This window comes from Myotis lucifugus, unplaced genomic scaffold, assembly GCF_000147115.1.
Source record: "Myotis lucifugus unplaced genomic scaffold, Myoluc2.0 scaffold_13, whole genome shotgun sequence".
NCBI classification, from domain to species: domain Eukaryota; kingdom Metazoa; phylum Chordata; class Mammalia; order Chiroptera; family Vespertilionidae; genus Myotis; species Myotis lucifugus.
In genome coordinates, this window is record NW_005871061.1 from 1,249,836 (window position 1) to 1,262,574 (window position 12,739).

General features: G+C 47.1%; 1 pseudogene; it reads left to right on the forward strand.

Moving 5' to 3' along the window:
* Nucleotides 1-2,244: 2,244 nt before the first annotated feature.
* Nucleotides 2,245-12,739, forward strand: part of LOC102426975 — a 23,235-nt pseudogene continuing 12,740 nt past the window's right edge.

The following is a 12,739-nucleotide window of genomic DNA, read 5'->3' on the forward strand; positions in this document are numbered from 1 at the left end:
GCGGCGTTACCAAGGTAACAGGCAAGTCATTTCCTAACAAGGGTGGCACTTTGGTTTTAATTACGCCCTCTTAGGGGAGGGAAGTGCTTGGCCCCGCCCCAGGGCGTGCAAAAAATTGTCTTGTAAAAGCTGTGAGTGTATGGAGGAAAGGAGAGTGGAGGCAGCCTAGAAGAATGAGAGAATGAGGGGCATTCAACGTCAGAGCATTAACACATAGCTGGGGAGGTAAAGGGAGAACAGACCCCTGTTTACTCTTGTCTAGCCCTTGGGCTCTGTGTGCTTGATGGTGGTGTTGGGGCGGAGTGGCTGAAAGCATTAGAACAGGAAACATCATTGACTGGTGGTACGCAACAAGCAGCTAAGGCATGATTTGAACTAGGATTGCTTTGACTCCAGAGACCGAATGCTTACTGCCTCCCACTATTACTGAGAAAATGTGGGTGGTTTAACATATTACCATTTTGAGGGAAAAGAAGAGTATGTGACCTGGTGATGGTGGATCAATGACTCACAATAATGAACCACCCAAGAATAGGTTGAGGCACTTAGCCAGGGATTGTTCCATTGCAGTTACTCTGTGGAGAATGGACTATTGGTTCTATCATTTCCTCAACCATCCCTACTCCACTGTTATAAAAGAGGAGGTGGGTGCAAGGTATATTTCCTAAACTTTTGCTTTTTTATAGAGTTTCACTTATAGGCCATGTGCTAATGACCTCAGTGTCTGTTGTCCAGGAGAGTCTTTTTCCATTTACTGCGACACTTCCAGAGTGACATATTTCTTTTGCCTCCCAGTTATAGCAAAATGAAGACAAGATGGGATGACACTGTTGTAGGTTTTATGACTGAGCCTCAGTTAACACGATGTAGGTGCACAATGAAGAGGTAGAGGGGGAACTAGAAAGGGTGCATTTCTACACAAATGGGGCTAAATATATGGAATAGGTGTTATTTGGGACCTTTAAGCAGAAGAGAAAGGCACATAGTGGAGAATCAAAGAATTTGGGAAACCACAGTCAAGATTTGTGGATCATTGGCAGAAAGTTTTCTGGAAAAGTTCTGAGTTTGTATCCAATTGTGTTGATGATGCTAAGAAGCAGACATTCAAGAGTGTGAGGGCACAGAGACTTAGGTTCTTTTTCCTGGCCATAGAAGGCCAGACTTCTAAGACTGGGGTCAGTACTACTTCATTCTTGACCCACATTTAAAGCTCCTCAAAGAATCAATGGAATGAAATCCCTCATTGATCCTCCAGGGAATACCTGGAAAGGCAGCAACTCCTGGACAGGCATTATTGCATGAAAAAGATCCCAGAAGGCACTGTAGCATTACCAATGTTAGGAGAAATACTCAGTGAGCAGCACCTAAGGAAACTTGGGGCCCCCAGAGAACACCTGAATGTTTACAGAGATCTGGTCAGTATCGGGATGAAACAATTGGCTTGCTGTCCAGAAAGAAACAACATTCCTAAGTTTGATACTACTGTGTTATCACACTAGTACTGTACTTTCTGGTAATATTTAAGGGTTCAGCTCTGAAGCTACTCTACAGAGAGTTGTCCAATCCATCAAAACTGGTCATTCTGGTTTTCGATTTTAGCATTTTCATTTTTTATTTCTTTTTTTAAAAATATATTTTATTGATTTTTTACAGAGAGGAAGGGAGAGAGATAGAGAGTCAGAAACATCGATGAGAGAGAAACATCGATCAGCTGCCTCCTGCACATCTCCCACTGGGGATGTGCCCGCAACCCAGGTACATGCCCTTGACCGGAATCGAACCTGGGACTTTTCAGTCCGCTGGCCGACGCTCTATCCACTGAGCCAAACCGGCTTCGGCATCATTTTTTATTTCTTACCTAACTACTTTTCTTCTCAGTTCATACTCAGTGAATACATTTCCTGTATTCCTTACCCAGAAGGTTCAGGATTCTTCACCAGCTCAAAGGCTGCCTTATGAGATATGTTGCTTGGGAGCAGGGCAAGGACTTAGGTGGTCAACTTAATTGGAGGAAGATTTCCCGTGTTCTTGGCAATGGCACAGTGACCTCTTGTTGCTGATGAGGACTGCTACCAAGCCAAGCATTGGGGAAAATTGAGTAAGGAAAGGAAGTCTGATTTTTATCCTTAGAACCCACCAGGCTTGCCTGTCTAAAACCTTTGTTTATTTGGGGGCATGTTCTGTTTCAGAACCAGAACTCTGAGAGGCTATTGCTTTGGCATGTGCAATCTAGGGCTCAGCAAAATGAAGGTGGATATCACTGGACAGCAGTTAAACTCCAAAAGTGTGCTGCTGGGCTGGATAGTGAATGAGGATAATGGTATCAGGTTGGGGTAAACAGGATGACAATGATTAAAAAGCTAATATTTGTGAAGGGCCAAATAGATTACAAAGCTTTTCTATATAGATCTTATTTGACTCTAACAATTCCTGGGAGATAGCTTTAGGACGGTATTTTTTTTTTATTCTGGTAAAATATCCATAAAATAAAATAGACCATTTTAACACTTTTAAGTGTATAATATAGCAATTAATTATATTCACATTGTGCAACCATCATCACTATCCATCTCCAGAAATTGTTATTTTTCCAAACTGAAATTCCATACATATTAAATACTAATTTCCCATTTTTCCCTATACCCATCCCCTGGTAATCACCATTCTATTTTCTGTCTGTTATGAACTTAACTACTCTAGATACCTCATATAAGTGGAATCATAACACTATTTTTCCTCTTGTAACTGGTTTATTTCACTTTAGCATAATGTCTTCAAGGTTCATCCATGTTGTAGCATGTGTCAGAATTATCTTCCTTTTTAAGGCTGAATAATAAATATACCATTGTATGTATATACCATATTTTGTTTATTCACCCATTGAGGGGCACTTGGGTTGCTTCTACCTTTTGGCTATTGTGAATAATGCTGCTATGAACATGGCTGTAAAAATATTGATTTGAGTCCCTGCTTTCAGTTCTTTTGGATATATACCAAGAAGTGGAATTGCTATATCGCATGGCAATTCTATATTTAATTTTTTGAGGAACCACCATACCATTTATGATAGTTACAGCGCCATTTTTCATTCCTATCAGTGATGCCAAGGGTTCTCACTCATTTCATCCTCACCATCATTTGTTATTTTCTGTGTTGTTGTTTTTTAATAATAGCCACCCTAAATGGGTGTGAAGTCGTATTTCATTTGGCTTTGATTTGAATTTCCCTACTATATTGGAAAAAAATCTACCATTCCCCTCTCCTGTGTTTCCTTTACTTTCACGCAGAACACTTCACTTCTGACAATTCTGGTGACCAAATGTGGGTTGTTTTCCCCACAACAAGCATTTCTCTGCAACACCAAATGGCTGTCCTATAATTCAGTTCTGGTACTATCTAGTGCAGCCGTGGGCAAACTACGGCCCGCGGGCCGGATCCGGCCCGTTTGAAATGAATAAAACTAAAAAAAAAAAAAAGACCGTACCCTTTTATGTAATGATGTTTACTTTGAATTTATATTAGTTCACACAAACACTCCATCCATGCTTTTGTTCCGGCCCTCCGGTCCAGTTTAAGAACCCATTGTGGCCCTCGAGTCAAAAAGTTTGCCCACCCCTGATCTAGTGTCAGATCCCACAGGTTAAGTGCTCAGTCTTACAAGACTGCCCCCATTTCTCTTCAGATGCCAGTCCCAAATCCAGGTTGTCACCTGTGCTTCTGATCAATTGATTATAAATCAGTTTCCAATGACCCTCTCCTCAGGTTCAATTAATTTGCTAGAGTGGCTCACAGAATTCAGGAAAACAGTTACTTACATTTACCAGTTTATAAAGTACTAGTGGCCCAGTGCATGAAATTCATGCACATTAAAAGGGAATTAATGCCGAAACCAGTTTGGCTCGGTGGATAGAGCGTTGGCCTGCAGACTGGAAGGTCCCAGGTTCGGTTCCGGTCAAGGGCATGTACCTGGGTTGCGGGCACATTCCCGGTAGGAGATGTGCAGGAGGCGGCTGATCGATATTTCTCTCTCATCGATGTTTCTGACTCTCTATCTCTCTCCCTTCCTCTCTGTAAAAAATCAATAAAATATATTTTTAAAAAAGGGAATTAATTAGAGGAAATATTTTAATATTGCTATTTGCCCTTTCTCTATAATAGAAGTGTCAGAGATGAAAGAAAATTAGTAAAACATATATGAAAATCTTCCTCCTGTCAGAGTCTGGGGTGCGTTGCGGGACCCAGAGTCCAGTCCCTGCCCACCTGCGGCACCTCAAAATCGCGCGAGACCCAGACCCGGCCAGCCCCACCCTTGTCAAGCCCTACGGGCAGGGGGCACAGCCTCAGGTCCCCTGGCCCAGCGCCGGGTGGGGGGCGCCGCCTCAGGTCCCCCGTCAAACCCCGTCGGGCAGGGGGTGCAGCCTTAGGTCCCCCGGCCCAGCGCCAGGGTGGGGGGTGTGTGGCCTGAGGTCCCTTGTCCCAACACCAGGGCGGGCAACACAGTCTGCGGTCCCCCATCAAGCCCCGCTGGGCGGGGAGCATGGCCTGAGGTCCCCTGGCCTGGCGCTGGGGCAGGGGGTGCTGCCTGAGGTCCCCTGTCAAGCCCCACCAGGCGGGGGGCGCAGCCTCAGGTTCCCTACCCCGGCCCAGCACCATGCAGCCTCAGGTCCCTGCTGATTGCTCGTTAAGGCTCATTATGGGAACTGGGCCTCCACTGTGGTGCAGCCATCTTGTGTTGCGGAAACCTCGCCTCCGCTGTGGGCGCCGCCATATTTGTGATGGTGTGATGGTCAATTTGAATATTCCCTCTTTATTGGGTAGGATATGATGAAGGATACAGATGAACACCCAAATGAAGACATACTAATATATAGGGCAGGGGTCCTCAAACTATGGCCGCGAGCCACATGCAAATACAAATATTATATTTGTTCCTGTTTTGTTTTTTTACTTCAAAATAAGATATGTGCAGTGTGCATAGGAATTTGTTCGTAGTTTTTTTTTAAACTATAGTCCGGCCCTCCAACGGTCTGAGGGACAGTGAACTGTCCCCCTGTTTAAAAAGTTTGAGGACCCCTGATATAGGGTAAGGTCAGGAGGGTGCAGGTGCTTCTGTCCCCATGGAGTTGGGGACCCTCCTGATAGGTGGATGCGTTCACGCACCTGAAAGTTCTTCGAACCCCCTACTTTAGGGACAGTTATGGAGGCTTTATCAGGTAGGCATCATTAATCATTAACTTCATTTCTAGCCCCTCTCTCCTCTCTGGTGGATGGGGGGTTGGGCTGAAAATTACAAGCTTCTAATCATGGCCTGGTCATTCTGGTGACTAGCTCCCAGCCAAGACCTCACCCAGAGTTGCCTAAGTGCAACAAAAAGTGCTCCTAATGCTCTTATCACTTAGGAACTTAGAAGGGTTTTAGGAACCCTGTGTCAGGGATGGGGTCAAAGACCAAATATCAGAACAAGAGATGGTCCTAGTGTTTTTATCACTAAGGAAATTACAAGAGTTTTAGGATCTCTGTACCAGGAACTGGGGGCAGAGACCAATATACATACAGTGGGGCCTTGACTTACGAGTGTCCCGACTAACGAGTTTTTCGAGATACGAGCCGTCTCTCGGCCGATTTTTTGCTTTGAGTTGCGAGCTAAAATTCGGGTTACGAGCCAGCTTCAGATACCCCACCGCTAGTTGGCGCAGCGAACGTCACAGTGAACGCCACAACATCAGCCCAGCATCACGTGTCTCACTCGTTCACTTTAAGATTTGACATACGAGTAATTTGAGTTATGAGCTCGGTCACGGAACGAATTAAACTCGTAAGTCAAGGCCCCACTGTATTTCTGTTATCTCACACCTAATGATTAATGAGGTTGAACATCTTTTTATGGCTTATTGCCCATTTGTATATCTTTGGAGAAATATCGATTTAAGTCCTTTTCACATTTTTAAGTCAGGTTGTTTTTTGTTGTTGAGATGTAGGACTTATTAGATATATGATCTGCAAATATTTTCTCCCACTCTGAGGCTTGCTATTTTACTCTGATAGTGTCCTTTGACACATAACAGTTTTTAAATTTTGATGGAATCCAACTTTTTTATTCTTTTATTTGTTACTTATGCATCTGGTGTTACATCCAAGAAATTTTTTTGTCAAATGCAGTGTTATGAAACTTGTCCCTTATGTTTTCTTCTGAGTTTTGTAGGTTTAGCTCTCACATTTAGTTCTTTGATCCAGTATGAGTTCATTTTGTATATGATTTAAGGTAAAGGTCCAACTTCTTCCCGTTGCGTGTGGATATCCAGTTTTCCTAGCACTGTTTGTTGAAAAGACTGTCTTTTCCCTTATTGAGTGGTTTTGGCAAGCTTACAAAAAATCCTTTGACCATATATATGAGGGTTTATTTCTGGGTTTTCTATTCTATTCCACTGATCTATATGTCTTTCTTTAATACAGTATCACACCGTTTTGATTATCGTAGCTTTGTAGTAAGTTTTGAAATCAGGAAATGTGAGATCTCCAGCTTTGTTCTTTTTCAAGATTGTGTGACTATTCAGAATCACCTGATATTTCATATGAATTTTAGGATGGATTTTTCTACTTCTGCAAAAATTTCATTAGGATTTTAATAGGGATTGCTTTGAATTTTTAGATCATTTTGGTGGTACTGATATCCTAACAATATTGAACCTTCCAACTCATAAACAGGGGATGTCCTTCCATTTATTTGTGTATTCCTTAGTTTCTTTTAGCAAACTTTTGTAGTTTCAGTATAAAAGCCTTTCACCTCCTTGGTTTACTGTATTCCTGAGTATTTTATTCATTGTAAGTTAGATAGATAGTCCTCCTTGGTTTACTTTATTCCTGAGTATTTTGTTCTTTTTAGGATAGATAGACATATATTAGTTTCAAGTGTACAAAGTAATAATTTGGTATTTGTATATATTGCAAATGATCACCACAATAATTTTAGTACCATCCATTACCATACATAATTACAAATTTTTTTCTCGTGATGAGAACTTTAAAAAAAATTTTTTTTATTGATTTCAGAGAGGAGAGGAGAGGGAGAGAGAGAGATAGAAACATCAGTGATGAGAGAGATTCATTGATGGGCTGCCTCCTGCATGGCCTCTACTGGGAATCAAGTCCACAACCCGGGCATGTGCCCTTGACTGGAATTGGACCTGGGATCCTTCAGTCCACAGGCCAGTGCTCTATCCACTGAGCCAAACCAGCCAGGGCTGTGACGAGAACTTTTAAGATCAATTATCTTAGTAACTTTTAATTATACTATACAGTATTATTAACTACTAGACACACGATGCATGAAAATTTGTGCAAGAGTAGGCCTTCCTTCCCCCAGCTGCTGGCACCGGCTTCCTTCCAGCACCTGGGACCCAGGCTTCCCTCTGGCCCTGGCTTCGTCCGGAAGGACGTCCAGTCTAATTAGCATATTACCCTTTTACTATTATAGTCACCACTAGAGGCCCGGTGCACAAAATTAGTGCACTGGGGGATGGAGTTCCCTCAGCCAAGCCTGCCCCTCAGTCCGGGAGCCCTCAGTGGATGTCCTACCGATGGCCACAGTCTGGCAGCAGAGGCTCGGTGCAGCCGTCCCCGTGTGTGTGTTTGTGTGTGTGTGTGTGTGTGTGTGTGTGTGTCTGCTGGGGGCCTGCCCCCAGCCCCGCCACATAGGCTCTGAGCAGTTGCCGTGTGTGTGTCCACTGGTGGTCTGCTCCAAACAACATTGGAAGCTCAGAGTAGGCGCTGTGTGTGTGTGTATGTGTGTGTGTCTGCTGGGGGCCTGCCCCCAGCCACACCCTGGAGGCTTGGAGCAGGCGCCCCACTCTGTTGATCTCTCAGGCTCCTGGCCTCCACTGCATGTTGTACTCTCCCTTGAGCTGTGGCCAGGGTGGGGCGCCCTTTCCTGCTGTGGGATCGCCAGGGCTACCCAGGGACAGGCGCACAGGGGGGCTGGCTGCAGGCCACCCTATCCTGCTGTGGGATCGCATGAGCGATCCCATGGGCAGGCAGGCGCACACAGGGGCTGGCTGCAGGCCGCCCTTTCCTGCTGTGGGATCGCATGAGCGATCCCATGGGCAGGCAGGCGCACACAGGGGCTGGCTGCAGGCCACCCTTTCCTGCTCCGTGATCGCCGCGGAGATCCCACAGGCTGGCGCACACAGGGGCTGACTGCAGGCCACCCTTTCCTGCTCCGTGATCACTGCTGCGATCCCATGGGCAGGCGCACACAGGGGCTGGCTGCAGGCTGCCCTATCCTGCTCCGTGATCTCTGCAGAGATCCCACGGGCAGGCGCACACAGGGGCTGGCTGCAGGCCGCCCTATCCTGCTCCGTGATTGCTGCAGAGATCCCACGGGCAGGCGCACACAGGGGCTGGCTGCAGGCCGCCCTATCCTGCTCCGTGATCACTGCGGCGATCCCAAGGGCAGGCGCACACAGGGGCTGGCTGCAGGCCGCCCTTTCCTGCATGATCGCAGTGAGATCCCACGAGCAGGCCCCCCTTTCCTGCTGTGGGATCTCTGGTTGCTCATCCCTGGCGGGAGGGCCTGTTGGGGGCATGACTGCTGGCTGACGGGCAGCAGTCCCCGCCAGTGCCTGGGGATCTCCTGAGGGAGAGCCGGTTGGGGGCCTGGCCAGTGGCGGTCACACCCGCCAGCCCTGGGTCGGGTTGCACAGGGGTCACCCCCCATCAGGGTCACAGATAGCAGGCCCCGATGGCGGCGGGGCAGGCAGAATAGCGCTGTCCCATCCTGCCTGCAGTATGCAAATTAGCCGCCATCTTCGTTGGCGGTTAACCGCCATCTTGGCTGGCAGTTAATTTGCATATCGCTCTGATTAGCCAATGGGAAGGGTAGCGGAGGTATGGCTAATTACCATGTTTCTCTTTTATTAGATAGGATGTTGTACATTACATTCCCAAGACTTACTTATTTTAGAACTGAAGTTTGTACCTGTGACCACCTTCACTTATTTTATTCACTCCCCACTCCCTGCCACTGGTAACCACCAATTTGTTCTCTGCATGAATTTTTTTCTTCAGATTCCACATATAAATAAGATCATATGGTATTTGTCTTTCTCTGTCTAACTTATTTCAGTTAGCATAATGCCCTCAAGGTCTATCCATGTTGTCACAAATGATAAGATTTCATTATTTTTTTTTATGGCTGAACAATTTTGCATTGTATGTGTATACCACATTTTATTTATCCACTCATCTATCCATGGGCACTTAGATTGCTTTCATATCTTGGCTCTTGTAAATAATGCTGCAATGAACATATATCTTTTCAAGTTATTGTTTTTGTTTCCTTTGGATAAATACGCAGAGGTGGGATTGCTGAGTCATATGGTAGTTCTGTTTTTAATTTTTTGAGGAATCTCCATATTGATTTCTGTAGCGGCTGCACCAATTTACATTTCCAGCATCTTGAATGAGGGTTCCCTTTTCTCCTCATCCTTCCAACTGCTTATTATTTCTTGTCTTTTTTATAATAACCATTTAATAGGTGTGAAGTGATATCTCATTCTGGTTTTGATTTGCATTTCCCAGATGATTAGTAATGTTGAACACCTTTTCAAGTATCTGTTGGTCATCTGGATGCCTTTTAGATCCTCTGCTCATTTTTAATTATATTTTTTTGTTATTGAGTTGTATGAGTTATTTATATATTTTGGATATTAAACCCTTATCAGATATATGATTTGTAAATATTTTCTCCTATTTGATAGATTGCCTTTTCATTTTCTTGATTGTTTGTTTTGCTGTGCAGAAGGTTTTTAGTTTGATGTAGTCCCACTTGTTTATTTTTGCTTTTGTTGCCTTTGCTTATTCTTTTTGTTTCTATCTATACTAATAAAAGATAATATGCTAATTAGACTGGACATCTTCCAGACAAAGCCACAGTGGCGGGGGCTGTGGCAGAGGTGGTTAGGGGCGATCAAGCTGGCAGGGAGGAGCAGTTAGGGGGTGATCAGGCCAGCAAGGGGGAGCAGTTAGGGGGTGATCAGGCCAGCAGGGGAGCAGTTAGGGGGCGATCAGGCCAGCAGGGGAGCAGTTAGGGGGCGATCAGGCCGGCAGGCAGAGGCAGTTAGGGGGCGATCAGGTTGGCAGGCAGAGGCAGTTGGGGGCGATCAGGCAGGCAGGCAGAGGTGCTTAGGGGCGATCAGGCAGTTAGGCAGGTGAGCAGTTAGGAGGCAGCGGTCCCAGATTGCAAGAGGGATATCCTGGATTAAAGAAGGTGCAGACTGGACTGAGGGACCCCCCTCCCCCCGTGCATGAATTTTGTGCACCCGTGCCGGGGTTCATGTCCCAGCATCAAGAAGGGTTCAGGAATCTGGAAAAGGCTGTGCGTAGATGACATAGGAATCCAGAGACTAATAAAGAGTCCAGAGACGAGATATAATTTTGAAAGGCATTGGGGGGTCAGAGGACCTTCAGCTAAAGGAACTGAAGAGTCCCTCCTTGTCTAGGACCCTTGCTTTTATTAATACAATTTGTCCTAAGGCAAGGTGGAGATAATACACTTCAAAGGGTAAGGTTTCAAAGGGTACAGAAGCATTGTCAGTTTGGGGAATAGCCTACGGCTGTTCAGGTGTTTGGCCAGTAGGAGGCAATAACATGTAGATTAAGATGCCCTTTAACTGTCTGGCAGCCACAAGCAGTTTCCTGTTCAGGTTTGGGGAAATGCCTTTAGCCATTCCCAACAGGAGACTACATGTGTGACTCAACCCTGTTGAGTCCCCAAGTTTCATCAACCTTTTGATGAAACTCTTGAAATTATGACATGCTGGAATTGGTTTACGGCACACCAGGCCTCTAGTTATAAATATAATTGTTTTCTTAATTTCTTTTATACATTGTTCATTGTTAGTATATAGAAATGCAACCAATTCTTGTGTGTTGATTTTGTATCTCACAATTTTGCAGAATTCATTTATTAATTAGTTCTAGTGGGTTTGGGGATGAATATTAGGGTATTCTACACATGAGATCATATCATCTGCATACAGAAGTAATTTTAACTCTTCCATTTCAATTTGGATACCTTTATTTTTTTTACATAATTGCTGTGCCTGAAATCTCCTTTGTGATGTTAAATATTGTTTATCTGAGAATGTTTTAATTTCACCTTCATTTTTTGAAGGACAGTTTTGCCAGATATACCAGTAGAATTCTCAGTTGACATTATTTTTCTTTCAGCCCGATAAATATACTAGAGGCCTGGTGCACAAATTCGTGCATGGGTGGGGTCCCTCGGGCTGGCCTGTGGGGATCGGGCCGAAACTGGCAGTCCAATGCCGCTTGCCACTCCTGCCTGCCGCTCCTACTCATCCCGGCCCCAGCTGTGTCTGCTGTGGGCTCGCACCCAGTCAGTCCCAATCGGGAGAGGCTCATGCCGCCACAGCGGCCCTTGCCAGCCATAAGCCCTACGTCTGGCACCCATCCCAAGGCGGGTGGGGGCGGGGGCGGGACGCAATTGGCCCTCCGGGCGGGCGGGCAGTGGGATGCCCTTGCTGGATCCGTCCCGCTGATGTCCACACCGGTTGTTGGGAGCCACCTGGCAGCCGCTTTTATATTGTTTCTTCCTTGCAGAGTGTCTAGGGAGGGGAAGCGGCTGTGGTGCCCGAGGCTGACTTCCAGGAGACCAGTGGCGCTGTTGGGATCATGCCGATGGCACCGGTCCATCGGAGCCTGGCCCATTCTCCAGAGATTGGAACTGCAGGACCACTGAGGGAGTGAGTGGCTGCAGCCGAGCTGGTGGGACACTGGGACGGGTCGGTAAGCTGAGTGGCGCTACCGCTGTGGGAGCACACTGACCACCAGGGTCTAGTTTCTGCATTGAGCATCTGCACCCTGGTGGTCAGTGCATGTCATATGGACCAGTCGACCGGTTGTTCGGTCGCTTAGGCTTTATATATATACTAGAGGCCCGATGCACAAAAATTTGTGCACTCGGCGGGGAGAGGGGGTCCCTCAGCCCGGCCTGTGCCCTCTCGCAGTCTGGGACCCCTTGGGAGATAATGACCTGCTGGCTTAGGCCTGCTCCCGGGTGGCAGAGGGCAGGCCCAATCCCTAGGTGCAGCCCCTGGTCGGGCTCAGAGCAGGGCCGATTGGGGAGTTGGGGCGCCGCCCCTGTCATGCACAGAGCAGGGCGGATTGGGAGGTTGCGATGCCACCCTCAGTCACGCTCAGGGTAGGGCCGATTGGGGGCTTGGGGCACCACCCCCTGTCACACTCAAGTCAGGGTCGATAAGGAGGTTGCGGCGCCACCCCCTGTCACGCACAGAGCAGGGCCGATCAGGGGGTTGGGGCGCTGCCCCCTGTCATGCACAGAGCAGGGTCCATCAGGGGGGTTGGGGCTCTGTACCCTGTCACACACAGAGCAGGGCCGATCAGGGGGTTGAGGAGCTCCCCCCTGTCACGCACAGAGCAAGGCCCATCAGGGGTTTGGGGAGCTCCCCCCTGTCACGCACAGAGCAGGGCCGATCAGGGGGTTGAGGAGCTCCCCCCTGTCACTCACAGAGTAGGGCCAATAGGGGAGTTGGGGCACTGCCCCCTGTCACACACAGAGCAGGGCCGATCAAGGGGTTGGGGCACCGCCACTGTCACACTCAAGGCAGGGCTGATCAAGGGGTTGGTGGCACCGCCACTGTCACACTCAGGGCAGGGCTGATGGGGAGGGTATGGCTCTACCCCGTCACACACAGAGCAC